The sequence below is a fragment of the Bombus flavifrons genome, chromosome 9 (genome assembly GCF_040668555.2).
Source record: "Bombus flavifrons isolate JBK064 chromosome 9, iyBomFlav1_principal, whole genome shotgun sequence".
NCBI lineage: Eukaryota > Metazoa > Arthropoda > Insecta > Hymenoptera > Apidae > Bombus > Bombus flavifrons.
The window spans coordinates 6,297,243-6,322,297 of NC_138450.1; the positions used below are offsets into that span (position 1 = coordinate 6,297,243).

General features: G+C 33.6%; 2 long non-coding RNA genes across 3 annotated transcripts in view; one reads left to right on the forward strand and one right to left on the reverse strand.

Annotated features, from left to right (window-relative positions):
* Window positions 1–3,956: 3,956 nt before the first annotated feature.
* LOC138183595 (uncharacterized) lies at window positions 3,957–15,285 on the forward strand. The gene is made up of 2 exons (XR_011174086.1): window positions 3,957–4,863; window positions 12,944–15,285. It is a non-coding gene; the product is annotated as an uncharacterized LOC138183595 (long non-coding RNA).
* Window positions 15,286–16,519: 1,234 nt separating this feature from the next.
* LOC138183598 (uncharacterized) overlaps window positions 16,520–25,055 on the reverse strand; it is a 198,845-nt gene continuing 190,309 nt past the window's right edge. The window contains exons 3-4 of one of the 2 annotated variants that reach the window (XR_011174094.1): window positions 17,323–17,628; window positions 16,520–17,255 (exon numbers count right to left, since the gene is read on the reverse strand). This is a non-coding gene — a long non-coding RNA (uncharacterized LOC138183598). Of the gene's footprint in view, window positions 17,629–25,055 lie in introns of both variants that reach the window. The other variant, XR_011174093.1, reaches the window with a different exon arrangement.

Below are 25,055 nucleotides of genomic sequence, written 5' to 3' on the forward strand. Positions count from 1 at the left end.
AATGGAAACTTCAAATATCTAAATCATAATGGGAAATAATATACGATATGTATCCATCGAGCGATTCGACTCTTAACGAGATCAAATTTAATTAAATTGATTGAAATATCTCTGATAAGAATTCGGCGAGAGGGGTCAGTGTAGGATCAAATTGATAATCACGTTTGATTGTCTTTATTAACGTAATTTCTATCTATGATGAAATGATCGCAACGATATATCGAGTTTGCTGAGTATTTAGAATATGTTGAATTCAACATTAAAATCTAATAAAAATTTTATGAATATCTTCGAATGACATTGCATATCGTTGTTATTTTCCATTGAAGTATACTTAGCTTGTTGTCACATAATGCATAAAACTATAAATATCTTGTGTCAACAACATCCTACGTATTCGATGATATGTAAGTATATAAATTGTATATTAGATGTTTAACGAATGATGACGTTGATGAGCTACAGTATCTGTAGCTATCTTTAGATTATGAAAACAATAAAAAATAACGTGTATTTTTCAATTTACAAAAAGATAGAGTTATAAGTCAATAATTCGGAGAATAAACTTCATCAACTGTAGTTTGTTCGATTTTTACCACTCCTGATTCAAACATTTAATACCAACACTGCACTTTTTCCTTTTAGAACACAATCATATTCATTTTAGTATATGACTGATTGAACATTAAATAGTACTACTCTTGTTAGATTCATCACATTTCCGAGAGATATTATCTATCGATACAACTTTTAATAAACTGTGCCCCGTGGCATTCAGTTAGCAATTTTTGCAGGTAGTGTAATCAAATCGCAATTAAAAACGCGCTTACAGTGAGAACTGCAACGCCAGAATTTGCGACGATTAAATGCTTACGAGCAGTATCTCACGGTGATTAACTTTTGATCCGCATCGAGTGTTGATTACAGCGCAGCAAGCATTGCTACAAAACGTTCATAAACGGGATACAGCTCAATTATCGACAGCTTACTACGGATTTCTACATAGGATCGATATTTGTTTTTATGCTCTACTTACATCGTATGTTCATAGTAAATATTGATTTTTAAATGCAATCTTATTGAATCTAAAATAAGAAAAATGTGAAAACCCGTCATGGTGTGAATTGAGTAATCTTTCACTCGTGGAATATCGTATGTGCAGAAAGACTTTAGCAAATATGCTTGCTTAAGTAAATATGTATGTACGTATATTTCAACGAGATTTTCCTTTTAGTGCCTGTTTGGAAACTTATTTTTTTAAATTCAATGCATGCAAGAATAAGTAATAATGTTCCATCAGATTTTCTTAAAAGGGCACGTCAAATGTTGACTTGTAACAAAATATTAACATATATAACGACCATTAACACCATAGAATATATGAACACATAAGTATCATGTACTGATTTTTATAATATAATCTTTTCTTAGATTTAATTATCTGCATCTTTTTCATCAACTCCTATCTTTGTCAGCTTTGTCGATTTTTATTGTAGATTTAATATAATAAACCAAAAAATTTACAACACTACGTGTCCATAGAAATTTAAAGAGAATATTTTTTGGTCCAATATGTATTAAAGTAAAGGAAATTGTTTTTCATATCTGTAGTATTAATTTCTAATTAATGACAAAATTATAGAATGTTTCAAGCTTTGAGAATATTTAAATGGTCGAAAGCTACATATAGGTACTGTTATTTCGGAATAATCCGATTGCTTTTCCCCTTAACTACAGGTGGCACGGAACAGGCCGGTTAAAATGAAATGATTTGATGCATGTCAAACACGATAAAAAAGGCATTATTTCAGATCCGTTTAATTTTCTGAACTGCAATTCAACCTGGTCTTCAACGTAACCAGTTTCTATTTAACTTTTGTAGCCACTTGACCACGAAAACCTATAAACGACAGAGTAATTTTCCATTTGCTACGGACAGCCAATTGATGAATTCCAGATTTTTCTTTGTGGTCCACTCTTTTACCTTGTATGCTATTCAGAAACCCAATGCATTGAATCGTCTGTAAAAAAAAGTACAGTGAGACCGAGACATATTTAAAAAGCTGAATCATTCTTTTCTCTCGGACAGTATTTCCTCGCGCGAATATTTTTCCTTATTGTAATCCATACATCCGTAAGTATGATAAATATGATTCGATGAATTTATTTATGTGAATTTAAAATTATTCATAGAATGCAAATTATTTGCAAATTATTTGATTGTGTCGTAATTGTTAAATAGAGGATCAATCCTTGCTACTGAAGTATAGCTTTCGTTTTTCATTCCTTTTCCGTTAGAGATATGCTTACAATTAGCTTAACTAATAATGTTTCTTTCAACTTCTAAATCTTCTTGGTAAAATATATAAAGAAGATAATGTAGTAGTTACGTCAATATATTTTGGAATATGTGTATTCTATGCATACATTTCGGCAGATTTAAATTTTTTACGAATTCATAAATAACTGTGCTTTAGGCATATCGAATCGAAACTGATTAAATTAACATAGATATCTATAACTGGAGAAGTTTTATATATATTTTTTGTTAATGTCAATAAGTAGTATTAATGGAAGTAAGAAAATTCCATTTGTAATCTATGTAAGTACTATTTATGTTTGTGACCGCGGAAATACTATTACATAATTCAAGCGAACGAATACATTAAACTTGTTTGAATAAATCTATGAATCATCTTTCCAAGGTGTGTTTCTTCTGTGAATTTTTGCGACAATCGAGTACATAGTTTCTCGATTTATATCACAGTATAACATTACGTACCATTTGAACATTGCAGGACAACGAACTACAATTCTCATCTTACTCGCAAAATTTACATAATACATAGGAAGATTTTCTTCTTTATTCAAAGATTAACATTACAACAGATATAAATTTAAATTTCTTCTGAAACATGACGTAGAACCTAACAATGTTTGTCATTTATTCGCCATAACATTCGTTGTTTAATAAAAAAACAGTCAATTAATTATTAAATTAAAATGTACATTAAACATGTATTTAATTACTGGTATTAATAATATCTTTTAAAATATCAATTTATTACAATATATTGCAATCTTAGATTTTTCTAATTCTATATTTAGTATAATAAAAAGTATTAAATGTACGTTTAACTATCAAACATTATATGATTGCAACTGTACTTAGAACTGTATTGCAAACTTTTATTTCTTTCATCTATATCCAATGCTTTAATATATTGTTCACGTTACCTAGTGATTCCCCTAAATTGCACGTTGCGTTTTATTTCAGTGAATCAATTATAATATTACGGTGTTATTATGGTTATGACCGTGATACCAGTAGCAATTTTACGGAAAAAATAGGAAATATACTTGCAGAGCGAGATGTAATTCTTGGAAATCCCCAACACGACTGCTATGCAACTATTCTTGACGTCAGTACCTCATATTTAATACGTCACCCGAGAAGTCATTCAAGAGGAATGATACAATCATACAGCAAATTGGTGTAGTACTAATCGTATATTATATATGGAATTTATATTGAATAACTAGCAAATTGTTGTTCTACTGGAAACTTTAAACGTGATATTTTGACATTAATAATAGCAAATTTTTTGCATTTTTATAAGCGTGTAAATATACATTACGCATAATATACATACGCATAAATAACATACGGACCAAACCAGTTCTCGAGTGATTCATAGTTGTAAAAATAAAAGAGAACCGGATGTAGATACAAAAAACATCTGGAATTTCCTCAAATATTTTACTTTAGTTATCACAATCAAGGACCACGGAAGAAAATCATTATTCACACTTTTAATGTCATCATTTTTCTGTACTTTTCAATTTACAGATTTGATCAACTCATCTTTTGAATAACTGATTTCATATTGGAATGCGCCCCTTCACCAAATAACAACAAAATCAGAAAACCAATGAAGACAAAGTTATCATGTCTCCTCCTCCTGTATTCTTCAATTACCACATACTTCCTAAACGATCGTTTAAACATGTAATCAACCGTTCGATCGACTCCGTCCTTCGAATTCCTGCAACCCACCTATCACCCCTCCATCTTTGTACATCATTTAACTTCAATTTCGTCGCCAAACGCTAAATGAAACGAAAGTTGTTAATCGATTTCTCGCTGCTGCTAACGCCTTTAAATCGTAGCCAACTAAACCCCGCTTGTCTATAAAGGTATAGACAGAGGACAACGATCAGTTGGGCACCGGTGCTCACCTCGTTTATCTAACCTAAACACCGGGATTAATCGCATAAATTCTCGTGGTTGTCAGAAATTCTATTTATCGAGCGGTGGGCGTTATCCTGGTGCCGACATAAATACGTTCTTTTATTTCCCCGGAGAGATCCGGAGAGGATGCTGGGACGCTATTCGAAAACTGTAGTCCTCTCACGATCAAACCAGTTCTCCGAGTTGAGGTGATCACCGGCTGCCTCAGATTAATCCCTTCCCCCTTGTCATTCCCAGCCCCTCATCCACCATTCTGGGAACTGATGACATGCCTACGGCCAGACGATGCCACTCCACCTTTTTCCTCATGTGCTTGCCACCTCCTTTGCCTGCCAGATCCTTACGTACATTCGCGTAGATTAACTTTTGATACGAGACCTCCTCAGTCTACGTTGGAACCTCGATTCGTACGCGCGAGCTGGGACACGTTGTACGCTTTCGGGTATCAAATTTCTATTAGTGACAGCGAATTACTTTAGTCTGCAGCGTAAGTTTTGGAGCGAGACAGGGTACTCGCGCAGCTGTAAAGTCGACGAACAAGTAGCCAGCCAGAGAACAAAAGATCGGCCCAGCACTGGTGCGCCAACAGGGGGGAAAATAAACGAGCAAACGTGAGTGCAAAGTAATCGTTAATCTTGTTGCCACGGCAAGAGACCGTGCTAGGTGTAAGTTTCATCTAAATTATGTAAAACGTCCCGCGTTCCAATAGAGGACACTTTAGCGTAGTAGTTAGTCCCTTCGTCGGCAAACGCGGCTTTAGATAAAATTTGACCTTTGATTATTTTACCCAGCTGTCGAATTTTGGCAATGGTTAGAAGTTCTATTAAAACGCGCGTGAGAATCAGTTCGATATGTGGAAAACTAACGATTTTCCTTTCGATATGTGTGTAAGAAGCTTGTGATTGTTGATAGTTTTATGTGAATTCTTTCTTGAAGTTTCTCGGATTTTGCTAGTTTCGTAGGAATACAGAATGGTTACAAATTAGTGTTCCTTCTATGTGACATCGGTCGATTTGGTTGTGATTATTTTCGGTGCTATGTGTATTCTTTTAATTTTTAGACATTCTCTAGGATTTTTAAAGTGGTTGATCAATTTTTGTAGGGACATATGGTAGTTAAAGATTAGTGGTGTTTTAGAAATAATTTAAACGTGATGAGAACCTTTAATATCTTTTTATTCGGAATAAAAAGTTGTACAATTAATGCATGCTATATATAAAACTAAACATGTTTTTTACATGTATTAACGTATAATTTATCAATAATTTGATCAAATGCATCAATTAATTCTGCTTTATGTTATACCTTCTTATTTACAAGAATTTCTAGAATATCTACTTATCTGCAGAGAAAATTATCATTTACATAATTCAGCAACTTCTGCAAAAAGTAATTTTATTGCTAAAGAAGCGGCTTGCAGTGTATTAAGTTAGTCGATAACATTAATTGCAACGCATGAATGGCAACGCATTTATATGACGCGAAAGAGTGCTTCGTGATGCTTTGAAACTCGTCGTGATCGATGCAATGCCGATTCGCGTTACACTCGATGGAAAATACGGACTGATACGCTAACAAGCATGATGCATTATTCGTGGCTTATGTGAATTTAGATCGGGTTACTTTCTATTCTACCGTGAGCAACGATGGTTGATTGTTAGCCGTTGCTATCGTACTGTCAACCCTGCACAAAGTTATTTTTAATTTCTCCATTCCCGCGTAATTTATGGACATCCTGATACATTGGAAATTTATGCAATCGTGCATTGCGATACAATGAGATTCGCCAAGTGACACGTGAGAGAAGATAATGAATGTGCGTATTTTTCATTATTTCACGACATAATCACTATCTCGTTTTCAGTTGAAAATGAGAAATGGGGTTAAAATCGGATTTTAATAAACAATTCGGAGTTAAGAAAGTTAATTGAAATTTGAATGTTCCGCATTATATACGGAATGTTTTAAAATGTGGTTGAACTTGGTCTTATAGTTTAGGCGAAAATGGACCTTGAAGTTTGGCAAGTTTCCCATAAGGATAGAACTTGTACGTTTGTTCTCTTAACACGTGTGGTCAACGCTTTGAACATCTAATTTAAAGGATTTCCAAACAAAGCGAATATAATGCAAGAGATTGACAGTTTGTACGACGAATTAGCACATCTTCCTCAGTTACCAAGTTTAAGAGAAATGAAAATACAAGAACGAATAGTTCTTTTTCTTATATATACATAGCAGCTGTAAATTCTTCCTCGTAATAAAATTCAGGTACCATTATTAACGAAATGCAAACGCACATTATAAAGGTTTTATTGCTTCGCATAACCATGCCGTGAAGTTGTATTTAAAAATTACGATAGGCATAGATTCCAACAGCGAATATTCGCGAGTCAGCGTGACAAGTAGAATGAATTGTTTCGAAAGCCGTTACGCGTTTGTAACGAATACCCTTCGCAACGATTTTCAGGGCGAGGAATCCCCCGAAAAAGGACCAGAAGAATCGTCCTCGAGCGAATTCCCGTCTTCGTGCAAGAGTTACAATTAATTGCTATCTACACGCAATAAATCGCGAGTTAGCGAGCGTACCAGCACAATGATAATGTAAAAGCCCAGGAGTACTCTATCTTCTTGGAAGCGTCTGTCATTGTATCGTCCAGGAAAGTTGAAAACTTACTCCTAAAATTATTGCCACTCCTACACCTGGGCGAGCCATTTACACGCTCCTTCCACTCTGTGTTTCATACGACGAATTTCAGATTTTTCCTAGAGATATCGTACTCTGTCCCTGTTAAAAGTTCTGTTCAACTTGAAACCTATATTTATGATAAAAACACATATTCTTGCCATGTATAAAACGACTATGCTACAACTTTGTAGAAAGTAAGCTATAAATATAAAGAAGACAGATTACTGTGAGAACGTATGAAATTAATAACTCAACTAGTTTTATCTAAATTCTGAATCTTTCAGTACAATCACTTATCAATCATTCAACTCGTCCAAAATATTCCATCTGTCCAAACGTTTAACACGTTCAATCTACTTAAACCATTTCAACTGAACCTAACTTATCTAGTTAAGTTTAACCCAAGCTCTTCTAACTAACCCACGTCTAATCCCAGACCTAACCTACTGAATCTGCCTACCTAGCTCTAGCAACACCAAGCTCAATCCCTAACGTATTCCACATATTCGATCTAAACTTAGTTCAATGTTTAATGTTTGTAACTTTATAATTTGTTTTCACTTTGTCAGAATTTATCATTATTCTCGCCAGTAGCACGATGTAACTTCTCCATTGAAAATATAACTGAGGTAGTTGAGCTGTCCTTAATAGTATGCTATTCTATTATAGTAACTTATGGTACCTACCTACCTAGTTTCTCGTAGAATATACGTAATGTCCGATATGGTGCATTGATGTACTCATGATATAAGTATCTGAATATAGATATTTGTTTGACGAACAACATCCTTATCTACTTTAGTTCGATCAAGCGTGTTGATGGTGTTGAAGAAGATGAACCTATCGCATTACATATTCCTTCACCAAAAAAAAAAATTGTTTTTTATATTTTACTTAAACTTCTCCATTATTTTCAACATTCAGTACTAGATTATAGTCTACATAAAGCATCGTATCAGTTATTTACATTTTATATAACCGATGTGTAAATGCTCCTTGATCTTTCGTACAAACATAGAAACTTCTTGATCGCGATAAAACTGCGATGAAGAGAATGAAAAGGGGAAGCGAGATTACGCGGAGTTTTGGGAAAGTACCGCGCTGATAGGAAGAGCGTGTTTGCTTCTGTTATCGTCGCTATTCGTGAAATTTTCTTGGTGGTAAGGGATTATTTGTCCGGTGGGAAGTTTGGATTTAATTTTCCATCCAGAACAATGCCGTGCGCGGCGCGATGGTGTTCGAGATTCGCGGTTGATTCGTCGATTCGAAGCTTCGTATTCTCTTCTGCCTCGTATTCACGATAAAAATGATATGCTTTGTTCTCGTGCTTTCGTCAGTGACCGGGGTTTAAAAAAAAAAGACCGCTGCGAAATCTGAGTTTAACAGGAAACTGCACCCTCGACCGTGCAGCATAAATTTTTATGATGAACTGTAAAAGTATAGAAGCTCCACGCTCGAAGTAAACTCTGCTATAGTAACAGAGATTAAATCTTCCGCTATTCTATGGCTATTCGTGTCGCGAAAATTAAGATACGTTTACATTCTGTAGTAAAACACTCTGTTATGGAGTAATTTATATTGGAATCTCATACGCTTTAGGCGTTTGTACGCTTGTATGTATGTTTGATGTATGGATATTTTGTATCTTCTAAAACTTGTTATCAGAATTCGATACAATTAAACCAATTATCAGTGAAATTCGACAAACCAACGAAAATTGGAAATTATATAAATATATACTCTTGCGTAACAGTAGGAAGTTCAGTAATAAAATATACGAAATTTTAGAAGTAGATTTTATAAATTGTAAATCATCTGACTACCTTATTTCACGTACAATTATAAATCTACAATTTGCAATTTGTTAAATCACTATCATTGTCATTAATATTCTATTATGTAATAATTTACTAAATGACGATATTACTAAATTACAACTTACATATTAGACGTTGTATTACACACAGATTTTCTACCAAGTAAATAACTGTAATTAATAAAACAGATAAATATAATTCTATAAAAATGAATAACGTAGACTTGCGGAGACCTCGTAAAATTCAGATTAAAGATATTCTTCGACAATGATGTTAGACACTTTGAATCTGCATATGCAGTTTGTCTGCCCCAAGTTACCAAAAATCTCATTAATAAATTTACTGTGATGAAAAATAGAAATACCTATACGTTTATCTCAATAGACGAGAAATTCTTTCCATATGTTGATGGTTGGTGAATATTTTATACGTTTGCAATATTTTCTAGCACTATTTCATCGTTATCAACACTCGACAGATAAGATATACGTAATTAAACATTTAAGAAAATGTGATGGAATATTTTTCTTTCTATTTGCTTTTTAAGTTTTATGACAGTGTTGTATAATGTATTGCGTATAATGATACAATAGAACTTTACAAAATTGGAAACACCTTTGAATTATAATACGTTCATTTAATAATGAGCGTTCGCTGTAAGTTGAAGAGCGATCATAATGTTGTGACTCCGGTAGAACTGCATCAAAACGGCACAAAGTCTAGATTTACGCGTCGCAGATCGAGAGAGGTGCGGCGAGCGAACTGTGAAATTATAAATACCCTTAGGAATTACAATGTTGCCCGTTGCCATCATTATGGCACACGCGATCTCCGCTTGTTTTTAGTAAAACGTTCATTAGTATCGCTTGAAGCTATTCGAACGAACAAAGTTGTTCCCGTTTCCGTATGAAAATTCCCGGTTGACGTCCTAACAAGAATTTGTGTTTCAATGATGGGAAAACGAGAACTAATTTGAGAAATGAATTTGTGTAAGGATCGTCAAAGCGTATAGAATCCCGCATTTATTGGCGCGTCGCTATTCTGATATGAACTTTTGATCATTTTTATCAGATGATATCTTTATTGTTTTCATTGTTAAGACTTTGGGTTTAATTTATAGAGATTGTTCATAAACGTATTTATTATAAACGTAATTATTACGATATTGTTGATTATTAGTCACTTGATTGGAATTACAAGTTCGCCTCATAACTAGTATGAAATATATACTTACTATTCATACTCATTTTCAACTTAGTGCTATTATATTGTAGAACGAAATATCTGCAGAATTTTAATTCATATTGGAAAAATATATAGTTTCAAGCAAGAAATTATAAAAAGTGTATAAATAAATTAGTGTATTATATATATATTATATATGTTATATTATATATATATATTAGTGTATAATAAAATAAATAAGTGTATAATAAATAAAAAATAATATCATTTAAATTATCAGAAGTAGTTACATCTATTGTTTATATTTTCGGTAAAAGGTACATTTTCATAACTGCATGGTACTATTTTTAAAAACATTATTAAATGTCAATCCATGAGATTAAATGTTCTACAATTATTTTAAATAATCTCTTAGCCGGAGAATAGTTTTCTACCCATGTTGAAATAGCTACATATAAAATGGTAACTAATACCATACGACATTATATCGTTATATTATATTAGATTAGACTTATTATATATTATATTAGATTATATTACATTATATTATATTAGACGAACTATATCGTTATATCCAATACACTTGTTTACCAGACATGACGAAATATTTCGTCTTACACGCCTTAAGAGGTTAATATCATACATTTATTTAAGTAGTATCTGACAGAAGAGTATTTTTCACACTGATATATCGGAAAATTAATCTGCATGACACAGTTCCCAAAGAACAGTATTCGAGTGAAAATACAAAATCTTTATATATGATATATTATATATAATATATTATAAATTAATTTCTTGAATGAACATAAAATAATTATTTGTCCAAAAGTCATTTCAACCGAATGGTTCTTTAATTCAGCATTTTTTCTTTTGTTCTAAACTTTCATAAAGGCGAATCATTTTGTATCACTTCGACTACCGTATTTCTGCTGAAGCATATTAGACAAATAGAAAAAAAGTTGCAACTGTAATCTATCGATGCAATTCTATGATAAGTAGATTGTAGATATTTATGCATTTAAAGTAGGTCCAAGTGTGCAGAAATAAAATATAAGATGCATGAAACATGAAGGTATAATTTTTATTATTTCGCCTTTATTTCTAAAATAAAATCATTATAAGTATTTTTTAGATAGAATAATATATTTATTGTAAATAAGTTCTGAAAAAAGTAGTCTTGAAGGAAAATACGTGTTTGACGATTCATGAATTGTGAAATGGGTAAAAGCATTGTTCACGGAAATTAATCCTCGCAATTTAATGATTAGCATCAATTTTATTTTCGTATTATTCAAAGATATGAATATTCCATAAAATTTATTCCACGTAACATCAACGGGAGAAACAATATAAATACGTAACGTTTATTCGGTGACATTGCGAAGCCTGATAAAACGCTTACTTTAAAATTGAATAATAAAATTTATCAGTCGAAACTGGAAGTCGATTGAAAATTTAATTTCGACTCAAATGAAAACCATGATCACAAATTGTAACAACAATACCGCGTATACTATTATTTACCGCAAAGCCGGAAACACGACCGCGATACACAACGATGCATAATTAAAGTAGCTTCATAGCGTATTGCACAAATCAGTTTTTAATTATTTCTTAAACAACTTCATACTTACATTTTACAAATTGCTACGAGCAATCGTAATTTCCAGAAGATTAAATTTTTAACTGTATTTTAGGTTTCAATAGTAGTCATTAAAACTGGCGTTATCAGGCTGCATCTATGGATTATAAAAACAACTATTATTTGAAAATGAATCGCTTTGAGAGTGGTTTTTCGATATACTAAAATTTTTGCGATTATTCTTTTATAATTTTCCTAAATGCAGTCGTGAAATATTTCTTTGATGATTTATTCAAATTTATATCTGTGAAATTTTCACGTGTAACCGAAATTGGCTGAAAATGATATCTTCCATCACATTTAGATATGTTTAATAGTTTCGTTAGTATATACTTTCGAGTTGATGAAATAAAGTTGGTCTTGTGGATTGTAAAAATAGCTGTTGCCTGAAAATGAGTTACATTACATTCGATGCATAAACATGTATAACTTTTGCAACCAATTGCACCTACTATAATTTTGCAATAATGCAACTGTAATATGTTAATATATGCAAAATTTCAAGTTTCACACTGCTCTTCTGTTGATAAATTAATACCTGATTTTACATTTAAATTAACGATTTATTTTAGTATTTAATAAAAATCGTGATTAGTTATTTTATATTTTACATTTAATATATTGTGTTATTTAACTATTCAATTAAATTAAATTAAAAGCATTAGTATTTAATCAAAATTTCTGAACCGGCATTGGAAACGTATAAATTATTGTCACATGAATACAAAATCTTGTGATGTAAAACCAAAAACTGGTTTAAGCAGAGACGAGTATGATGTCAGATGTGTTATAAAATTTGTTGTCGAGAGAATATTAATCTCGAACCAACCGAAAGAAATTACGTCACTCAAAATTATAATGTGATATTCTCGACTAATTTATAAGAAGTGAAGTATTAAATTAATTGGTTATAAACTTAATGTCAAGAGGAGAAGGTTAAACAACAAATTATTCAGAGCGCTAAGAGTACCTTGATTGCCTAAAAGAGGATCGTAGCCTTTACGTTAAAAATAAATACGTTCGTTTGAGGTGGGAATTCTAGTTAGTAGCTCTTGACAGAACAAAATTATAACACTTAAATACATAAACTTAATCTTCTGTTCATCTATTACTTTATTTCAATAATATCAATCCAAAAATGATTAATTTCCATAATACGAGTACATACACTGTCACAAGTGTTATTATACATCTTTTTTTACATCTGCATCATTTATGTTTTATAATGCAGAATATAAAATAAAGTAAAATTTGTTGAATAAATTCTTAGGGCTAAATATCTTGATATTTATGGCGAACAATGTATATCTTTAACAAAATAATCAGAAAAATATCTTAGTCACTTCTTATTTTTTCAGGATCCAGAGAACAGCACAACTGTATAGATTGTTAATTATTAATTAAGGATGCGTTTGCTGCTAGCGATCGTAACTCTAAGTTTCTGGATTTCGTGCGTTCGTGCCTATCCTGCAAACGGTATGATCAAGAATAATCTGAATCGAGACACCATCTACTTTCCCGACCAAGCAGAATACCTACGGCATTCCATGAAATGTTCTAAGAACGAGATTTTGTGGCCATTTTATGGATATATTCGTCGGTGTTACAGAGAAGGCGAACAAGGTCCCTGCAATATCGGCAGAATTTTGGTTTTTGATAAGAGATACATGAAACCTGTTTGCAAAGAGATGACATTGAAATAAACAACCGAGGGTTGCAGATACTGCTCTTACCGATTCGACGGAATTCTGGCAAAGATGTCAGCAGGAATACAGTAGTTGCGCTCCATATACTTGGAATATTAGTTCGAGTTCATAATTCTGCTTTTTTAGTATAGGGTAACAATAACTCATTTTATATATTTATATTTTGTATTTGTATTCATATTATATATTGTATATTTATAATATATATTATATATATACAATAACATAATGGTTTAACTTCATTCAATTTTAACTCTTATTTCATTTGTAAAGAGAAAGTAACTTTGTGATATGTCTGACTGTATAGTATATTGGGCTAATTTAATATGATGCGTCAATATGGAATGTTTGGCAATATGTAAAATTCAACATATTTGTAGAATTACAAATTATTTCAGAAATTCCAATATCGATTGATTTATCACATAACTCCAGTAACTTACGTAGTTTGATATATTCATGTACATGTAACATACTCTTTCATTTGTTCATATGTATACTTAATACTTCCTATAGTTCTAGTATAGTAGTATCTCTTTTATACTGTGTCAATAATAAATTGTTGAAAAATAGAATTTGTTGTGAATTAAATTCGCTACCAATTTCGTTTTCAAATTAATAACGATTAATAGCGAAATAAAAAATATGTCAAACAATTAGAACAATTTAATTAGTACTATAACAAAGGAACTTCTATGTTATTCCCCTATCGTAGCGAAATATTTGTATTTTTTGTTTTTGTTATAAAATTATACTCATGGTAAAAGAATTAGAAAAAAGTACAAAAAGGAAGAAATACAAAAATACAACGAAATTAAACAGTTGGATAAAATATTAGTCGGTTATTTCGTTTTAAGATATATTTTAAGATATATTTGATAACAAACGACAACAGCATATTTTTCATCTTTTTCTAATCAATTTTTACTCAATCCATCAGAATACATCGAATACATGTTCGACCTGGATACACGCATGGAGAACCCAAAAAACCTTTAATGAGAAAAACTTGGATTCGATACCTACCTAGCCTGTCTTTGTTTAGCCTTTTGTAAAATTACATTCAAATTATCAGATGTTTGTATCTTATCAACCTTATTTGAAAACGATAGGTGCAAATTTCATACAAAAAATCAAAATTTATTTGTTTACGCAAAAAAGATTCGGCTTCTTATTTTTATAAAACTAATAATTAACAAATGTAGTAATGTGTAGTGTTTTGAAAGATGTTTTATTACAGTGTGATATAAATTGTACATTTTCATATAATTAGAGTTAATTTCATAGTTATGTTTGGAAAAATATTTACAAGTTTTAGTCATTTTTAATGTATATTCGAACAAATCTATATATTTACCGATGTTTTCGCTATTTCAATCATTTTTGCTACACTGGAAAGCTGCCATTTGCCATTAACGTATCCGTATGCAGAAAATTATTACATGAATATTCCTCATTAGTATCCATCTTTTTCAATAAATGCATATTAAAAAATTCTATATTGTTACATTCTCGTCATTTATTATGAGATAATCAACCGTAGATAATCATAATACGTTCTGAAATATGCTCGAGTTAATCTAAATACATCAAAATGTTGCAAATTAACTTATAAATGTAATTTTCTTTTTTGAAATGTATTGTTTTAGCATAACATTAAAAATAATGGAATATAGAATATAAATTATTTGAACCAAATGATTGCCCTTTCAGAATTTGTCAAATGAATCATATAGATCATATATATTAGACCAGATATTTTGTGTAAGAGTTAATTGGCTATATTTAATACTATACTTAAACTATCACTATCAGCGTGCACTTAAATTATTGCCCGATACAAACTTACATCTTATTTCAAATACACGTTGTTTACAATTACTATGTTGATTAACTACTTCCTAACTATCTTTTCTTTACTGGAAAAACTAATTTTTTAATATTTCCAAAACCTCTGTATACGTATGCAAATAAATATGTTTTTTCAGTTGGCACTCATTCTTTAAAATTTCTTTTGTTCATTTCCTTGTTTTTGCGATGCATACGTGCTTCGAATCGCAAGTTGTCTACGATTCACCCTATTTTAAGAATGATTGCAACCGGATAATAGGCACGATAATCTCATCGGGCTTTCGATCTTGAGTGTGGTACGCGTACAAACAAGATACAATCGAGTTTACTCTGCAGAATCCCCTAGCGCACTTCTCTATTGAGAGACACCAATACCCACGGTGTAATATAGCCTGATCGAAATGTACTTTCTTCCCTGGCATTGGTAATTGCTTGCTTACGGCAACTACATATTTCTAACTGCGTTTCTCTAATTATTGAGTAATTCGGAAAAGTAAATCAGCGATTCCAAACCATATGATATCTCGTATATATTATATACTGAAATTTTATTTCATTAAATGACAATAAAGAACCGGAAGATGAAATAGTATCAGTTGAAAGTATCTTTAAGAAAATGAATTTTTTTGAATCATTCTTGTATAAGAATGTCATAAATATCATAACAAGATTGGAATGGGAACATACTGTTTTTTTTGATAAATGCGATCAAATTATTGAATTTCATTACTTAATACTGTAGGATATATATATGTATAATAATTTATAATTAATAAGCAAGCAGAGAAACCAACTTATTGCTACTATTTATAAAAAGCTCCAAAATTAGTCCCTTGCGTGCACAATGTAATTAATGTTTCTAGAAATGTCAAATATTCCTGTGTCTATTGTTTCCCAAAATAAATTATCTAGTTCGTTTTAGAGTGAAATATGCAACGATGAGGAGTAAATAATCATTTTTTATTTAAAGAAATTAATAAAATTAAATTCAGAGTTATTATACTATAATTTATATATTTGTACATTTATAGCTATAACTAAACATAAAGAATATCATATAAATTTTAACATGGAAAGTTTTTTCTCCTTTCAGTTATTTTGTCATCCTTATTCTGTATGGAACGAGAATACGTCAACGACATAAGCGAACTATCACGGTTCTTAAACTACTGTAGTAAGGATCTTATGAAAGAGTACATATTAAGATAAATTCATGTATTTTAGAACAGACATAATTAAAGCGTTATAGTTTAAATTAAACTATTCTAACCATATGTATTTAAATTTTCATTTGCAAATAAAAGTAAAAGCTATCAAAGTTACATGTACGCATTTTAACATTTCATATTTCCGTGAGTATTGGAGACACGTTCGCTTGTATGAATGATATAACTATTAATTCTAGAGCTACTGCGAAATTAAAGCCAAAATATTCTGTTACTTTAGCAACTACGGGTTCTTCTCTCTTTTGTAGAAATTTACGTATTTATCGTTATTAAACTAAATTAAATACCAAACATTTGTCTGGTAAATTTCAGAATTACAATATTGTAATCTCTTTTTCAGTAGCAAGCAATACATAAACAATTGCCTTTATCCAAAAATTTTCTTTTAACCCTGCTGTTCTCTGCACCTGTTTTATATTATCCAAATAAAAATTACATTTTAATAAATATTGCATTTTAGTAGATATTACTAAAGTACGAACAGCGTATAAATATGTCGTTTGTGTTATTCGATATATATTTTGTATTTGTTTAAAAGTTTGTATATTTAAAATAATTTATATATTTGTAAATTTCACTACTTTATGTGTATGTTATACTTTTCGTTTCGAAACTTGAAAAAAGATATTGTCTAAGAATTCAAGAGTGAAAAATAAGCGAAAAAAGACAATAGGGTTGAACTTGTAATGAATTAACAAATTCCTCCAACGCTAAATGGCCGTATTATTAATAATTTCCTACTTGTTGCGTCACCGTACGTTACAACAATATATATTTAATAGAATTTAATTTCCTCCAAAAATACATCAAAGTACATACACGTTACTTCATTTTCATTTTCTCGGCCAGCAGCGTACACGAAAGGTTTCTCACCTCTGAGGTAGCTTCTACGTATGCGGACAATAAGAACGGGTGAGATTTCCTCTCGAGACTCGCATAATTCTCGTTACGTACCATGTATTTAAATCACGCACTGCTGTACATCATTCAGCCTGGTGAATCTCCGAGATCCAACGAGAAGCTTACAATGGACCTTGGTTCAAAATGCAACGTCCCGGCGCTTTTTCGGCTAGTGAGATTTAAATCTTTGGATTAAAAGGAGCAAAAAAAACTCTGCTGGAGATATTCTCCCTTCGCCTGGCAGGGAGCTGCGATTTCTATAGTCGTTTATTCATTCGACTTGCTGCACCGGCGGTCTGTGATGGAATTTGTTTTCCGGAGGGAACTAAATCGTGTACAGATTCGCCGGCCGTGTTACGCCTGAAACAAATGTAAGCCATTGGATTACGAAAAGCGGCGGTCAAGGCGAACCACCGGCCAGTGGCCATGCTGGACCGCTGGCTCTTCCTTAACCCTTTTGCTAGGATACTTATATATGTACATTAACGTGAGTATACGGATCCTTCTGTCAATTTATGATAATTAGGCTGGAAAAAATATATAAAATATCCAAAGTATAGTGCTTTCTATGATACTTGGTAAGTAAAATCATTTTCTATCTAGGTTCTATTTTCTTATTTATGAATTCTCAAAAGTATGAATTTCAATATAAATCCGTAATTTGGTGATGTAATAAAGATATGGAACTTCGTTTCTATGAGCTCCAATTATGTGAATGAAATTTTAATAATGCTTGGCTACTTGAGCTCTTATTATCTGAACGTCGCTCTACTTCTATGAACGTCTAACAATAAACAGTAGGATCAGGCGTAATGTGACACTCGCTCTCACGCTTCGCAATTGATACAAATCTGCAACATTATTATGCATTTAAGAGCAAATGTTTCTTGGAATCCCCTTATATGAAAAAACATAGGTAATGGGCACAGACATAGGTGGGCTCCTATTATATAAATGACCTGGGTATATGAAGCACCAACTTGTACCATGACAGGTTCATATAAACAGAGTTCTACTGTAAAAACATTACTGAAATGTGCACATTAATTACGAATTAACGAGGATAAATAATATTTTCCTTTCATTGAATCAGTACAGAAACATTTCATCGTATAGCAAACAAATAATTAGAAGCAGTATTTAGTAGCCTTTTATGGAATTAGTAGACTATAAATTGAAATTACATATAAATTGTATTATATTATTAAAACAAGGTAATGGACAATTAGCAACAATTACATATATAATCTGATATTCGACTCTGTTATTAAGGCGTTGAAGTCGAGATGAATCTCCGCCTCGTACAAGGATTTATGCGGTGGAGGAAAGAAGTCGGGCGTTCACAATGCGATCGTTTGTCACGGAGTGCTGTCGTCGAGCCGCTTTTTATATCCGCACGTCGGCGATGACAACACGCGGCTCAACTCGTGGGGACCGAAGTTAACGATGGAAACCTAGCCACCGATTCTTTGCACGGAACATCTGCATTCTACAAGATACCCTCCGTTTCACTGATATGATACAGAGATTCAAAGATTTATAGGATGTTTGACAACGGATCATCCGATCGACAAAAGACCAACCATCTGTGGAAAATGGATTTAAAATACACAATAGAAGTATTTTTTTACTTTTGACAAACTAACTCGATAAGCATATGATATTGTGGTGTAATTGAAATGACTTTTCGAGAATTTATTGTTAATTACTATTTTTGAAGATTATAGCAAAATATAGCGTATGATCTTGGTATTGTAAACATAGTGTAATAAATTATGCCAGTACTAAATAATAACCATACACACGCTATTTTCATAATTAAAATGGGTAACGCTTCTACTGCTTTAAAGATATACACGCTGCTATTTTTTTAATGAGTAAAAATGAGGAAAACTTTTTTATATGTATTGTATACGTTAGTGTAAAATTATTTTGTAGAATCATAAGTAAATTACTATTGCGTTAAATGAAACCGTATTCTTAAGCAAATTATACCTATATCTCTAAACATATTTCTCACTGATCTCATATATAAATTCAACAGGATCCTATAAAATAATACGATTCAAACAATATTCTATTATTTCACATAACATTTTATATTTTCCCATATTTCACTAACAATTTTTATGCCAAGCAGTAATCATAGTCCCCAAAGATTTTCAAAAAAGATTTTACGCGGTGCTTACGTATTTCTCGACTGTTTCAAATCGATTTCCATACGCCCATAAGCTTTCATGACGATATTTTATTGCAGGCTTTTCTATTCGATTTTTTATATAAAATCACTATTGGGTTATTAATTTCAGTCGTCATGAGATACTATATATATATACATACGCGTAAAGATACAGTATGGTTCCGCTTGTACTTTTTACTTCTCCCGATCATATCTCTATTTCCCCGATAATCTATGATCTACACGTTCGGATGCGACATATTATTTCGCATTTATCGTGGATATTGAGATACCGTTTACCGGAAACGTACGATGATTTCCATTTCTTGACTACTTCGAAAGCTGCAAACAGTCTGGAAGAACCACGAGCGAAATGATGAATAGAATTTTGTGTTTCATACCACAATATTCATAAAGACCAACAATAAGTGTGCGGGCTTAAAAATGATTTGTTTATTGCAAGTGAGAGAAGCGATATTTCTCGTATAAATATATAGTTTTCACTGGGAAGTAGGTTTGAAAAATGATTATTTAAATGATCAAAAGTGTTGTTTTCACTAGCGTATGTCATTTACTACAACCTTTTGATTTTGAAGGAACACTTGTGTTTTTATATTTTATTTATAATAAACAGATTTGTCTTTACTGATTGTCTTCCCTACGTAAAAGTAATATTAAAATAGATATTTGTTTATTTGTTTGTGCAAAAGACATTTAATCAACAGTGCATGTGTTAAAAAAACATCGTTAAAATTTTCACAGGATCTCTATTCCTATTTGTCCCATGAACAGACAATATCCCATATTCTACAAACGCATAGGACTCGCGGCTGATTTGAAATTCACGCACGGGGCGGCCGGTACACGTTGGTGACTCGTGTCGAAATCGAAAGACGGCAGTCGCTTACATTTTCATCTTCTTTCAATTTGTACCGCCAGCCGTCATACGTTTCTCAACATTATAAGCACCGGTGGCAGACAGTTCGGCACACGGCAAGTTAACCGGGGCTGGCTAGGCGAGGACCGCCTACAAAACGGTTGTCCGTGTCAAGTACTTATGCGCTTCTTTTTTGCTAAATACATTTCAATATCCGACGAGGGAGCAGTCCTTTCGAACGCGACACTTTGCACCACGAGAAGGAGCGACAGAAAGAGAGGAAGAGAGAGAGAGAGAGAGAGAGAGAGAGAGGAAAAGATACGAGCCGCGGATACGAGACGCGGCTGGATGAAGGAAAAGTGGGCGGAAAGGGGTAAAAAGGGCGACAGGAGCTGCAATATTCTTGGCTCGCATTGTACGTGTCCCATAAGTTGGCAGGCGAACTCCCTCTTAGCGACAGCTTGACAGAACATACGCTCCTTCCCGCTCGAATCGTTTCGTCCTCCTTCCTTCCATCTAACCCCCACTTTCACCTCTTCCTTCTCCTCCTCCATCTTTTCCTCTTCCTCTCTGTCTATCTCTTACTTTCCTCTATCTCGCGCTTCCCTTCGTCGAGCTGTGCTCGAAAATAAAAGTTTATAAGGTGTTGCCTGTGTGGGTGAGAACGAGTCCAGGGATATAGGTGCGCGAAAAGCGGGGAGAAACGTCGACGACACTGGGATACAGAGAGGCGAAAACTCGCTGGTTGTTGGGGTGACAAGGAACGATCGCGCGAAGAGAAACCGGTATACGGTTCAGGAGCCGGGTTGTGCAGTGTAAGAAGGGGAGGGAGGAACGAGAAAAGTGGAGACCACGTAGAGAAATAACGTTCGTGTTTTTGATTTGAAGCACGTAACCGAACCACATTGAAATCAGATAGGGGCGCGAGAGAGGACGCTAAACTGGCTCCGAGGCTACGGCAAGCTTACTACGGGAATACCTAAACCGGTCTAAGGTTTGAGTCTCAGGAGTGGAGGAGGGTTAGGAACGCGTTAGGCACCCAAGGAAGCCAGATACCGAACTCTACTTGTGAAGGAACACGAGGGCGGAGGGAAAAGAAGGTGCGAGAACACGGAAGACAGGCATGCTGGGACGCAAGGAAGGGTTTGGGATAGATGCGCTTCACAACGGGTGAAACGTGCCACTTTCCACGGATTTTCGAATAAATCAGCGGCGTGTGGAGTGTACGTTCGTTCCACTATAGCGGATTCTCTCTCTCTCTCTCTCTCTCTCTCTCTCTCTCTCTCTCTTCACAGCTTTGACTTCGATTTTCCTCAAACCACCCCATCAGATTCGTGTTCCGTAATCCGGATGGGCCTCGGTTCTCGGATAGAGAAAAACGCCGAGGAATAGAGTTTGCCGTCCTTCGTTGAAGAATCACAAGAATGCGCACCCCAAGCGTGAATCAAACAGTTCCGTCAACCGGTCTTGCGTCGATTACTTCGTATTCTTTCATCGAGTTTTTTGGTACATTCCAACCGATAGTATCTCGATGCTATTGTTTTACTGCCTCTTACCCGGATCATACGGAAAGATTCTTTCCATTCTGACGGCGGAGAACTACCCTCTCGAAGAAATTGCTTCCCCGACTTGCACGTGTTTAAATAAAAAATATTTTATTTAAATAAAAAATTTAAGATAAAAATTTTTTCTGCATTTCGCGAAGTTTTTCTAAGAACTGTTGCTATACGTGCTCAACGTTCTATTGGATATATGTGGTATAGAACATGTGATTTTTCACTTTTGACTAGAGTTTGTTTAGGAATTTGGACAGTTTGACACTTGATATTGTTTCGTTCGGCGTTTGATGGAATCGAACAATTATTTTTTATGAATTATGTTAGGAATTTCAGTTGAATAATAAAATTCTAAGTTCGAGGAAATACTAGTTCCAGCTGAATGTTAAACATAATTAAGGAGAATTAAAGAGGAACATTTAGAATTGGCTCACTCAACGCTTTCGTTGTTCAATCTTCAGTATTCGTGTATCTTCTTAATTAAAATATTCAATTGTAATGGAGAAAATTAAATATGTGAAGACGTAAAACTATTTTAGTGAATTCATTATTGACAAATTGAAAAGTTTTTTTAGATTTATAGGTTCCAGTATTTGATTATAATTGTTAAATTATTACTATCACTATCAACATGTCATAATATAAATCACTATCAACATGTTTTATATTTTTTACGGAATGATAAGTGATAATCGAACGGCGAGTCTAAAAATGGTTAAGTAACGTTTATCTGTAGAACAAAATCAGAAACAAATACATTTATCGCTCAAGCATTTGTAGATTTCAGTTTGGATAAGGTGAAACATCGCTTAGATACGACTACTTGCAAAGTTCCTTTCTCCTTATCTTCGAAATACATTAGTTCTTAGCAAACTTCAGCTACATTAAACATTATACGTAAGAAGCTCAGAAAATATCATGAAATTATATTCAGCAGTTAACAAATAACATATTACATATTTCCAGAAAGAAGCAATACTATGTATTTTTTTCATACAATCTTAAAATCTTAAAATAATAAAATCTTGAATGTTTATTATTGATCCATAAAGACATCCATAAATATCGATATTTTCGCATAAACAAAATACTTTTCATTGCTATTTTCCCACTTAGATTTTGCAATTTTATCAAATTTTAAGAAATTAATGTATCTATAACGTTGTTCTGTACACACACACACACACACACACACACACACACACACACACACACACACACACGCACGCACGCACGCACGCACGCACGCACGCACGCACGCACGCACGCACGCACGCACGCACGCACACGCACACACACGCGCACACACACACACACACACACGCACGCACACGCATACGCACACGCACACGCACACGCACGCACGCACGCACGCACGCACAGAGCTCGATCCTTAATGGATGGAATAATATTTACGAAGCACAATCTAACAAGCTTAGCAAAATCTTCTCTTTCAATGAAATTAAATATAATAAGAACATGGGAAAACAGAGTAAAGAAAAGTATAAAGAACGGTAAGAGAAAAACCCAAAAAGAGATTATATTTTTTGTAGCGATATCCCTCTATTCGTACAGCAAAAAGCATTGGCAGAACGGAAAGCCTAACTTTTTGTCGGTTCCCTTTCTTTCTACGTCCGTTTTGCCGGCTTTGGCCTCAACAGCTCTCCTCCATGTTCAATTCTGCTTCTTTTCTTCACCGAGCACCTCTTCTCGCACCTTCGAACGCGCGTTGCGCCATATTTCAAACGTCATATTAGCAAGGACCATGCGTCTTCCACGGGTAAAATGTCTATGCTAGCGGCAGGCCTGCCGCCACTACATCACACAGCTAGCCTCCCTCTTGGCGTGAGCCCTGGTATCGTGTCACCTTGCTAGCTCGCCACCAATTACACATTAATGCGACATCGCGTTATCCGGAGACGATGTGCGAAATGGAAGAGGGAGAACCCTGAGAAGGATCGAGACATCTCCAGAGAGCACATCCCTTCTACGATCTATATTAGTCAATTAACCTACTTTCCCGCGTCGGAACGATTCGATCAACGAGGATCGCTCGAAAGATAATACAACATTTCCTATGATTCTCTTGCTAGCGTGGAATCGCGTGGAATCCTACCACGACTTTCATTAGAAACGTTATCTCGGCCCCTGGCAATCTAAGCAGGTTCTGTCGCTGAATCATCGGCTTCATAAATGGTTTAGGACGTATTTTGTAGTTCGCAGGGATAAAAGATATTAAATTGCGTGGAAATATGGATGGTAGATAATTAATAATTTACTGTGGATACTAACAGTTTCTGATCAGCGTATTGTTCTATTTTAGTTTATATTGTACATTGATGAAACTTTCTGCCTTGCAAATATTTCTACGATTTTGTATTTTCTACGATACAGGACATGATAGCTTTTAATAATTTTCTTTTAATAATTTTCCATTAAAATTACGATATTACAGTGGAATCTTGATTATAAGAATATCAAAATTCATCACGATAATGGTATATATACCTGCGTAATAATGATATGAAGTAACCGGTCAATTTTTTACAAACTTATCAGCTTCGAGACGGAAACCTGATTTTCGTAAAGTTATTTGTCTTAAGAAGGTAGCATAATTAATTCTAAATTGCCAGAAACAGTTTTGAAAATAATAGTCATAATTATTATCCCTCTATGTGTTCAAATTCACGGAGTTGATCAGCATGGCGTCAGAGCTTCCTTATTTATTTCTTATTTTTCTTGAGAACGAAGACTCGTGTGCGATCACTTTGTATTTTTTCGTAAGAAATCACCTTTTTCCAATTTTATTACCTTTACTGCAATTGTACAACTACAAAGTCGTACCTGTTCACCGAAACAATTGTCGTGACGCGAGAAAAGCTTCCGTCCATACATCAACGTTGTCGAGTGACGCAGTCTATTTAGCGTTCATGATCGAGGAGGTAATTAACGTCAGTCTACTACACCTTCTGCAGGGTAATTGAAGTCCTTGGACGCGAAGGGGGACGCTGCTCGGTTTCCACGCCGCCACGAAGCCACTTTATCCCCGTTCAGCCTTTGATCGTGAAAAGAATCGGTTTCTCGACTTCCCTCCGTCTGCTTGCCGGCCTGTCATTAGGGAGCATTAATATTATCGCACGTGTAAACGTATGTACGTGCGTGTACTTGTCAGATA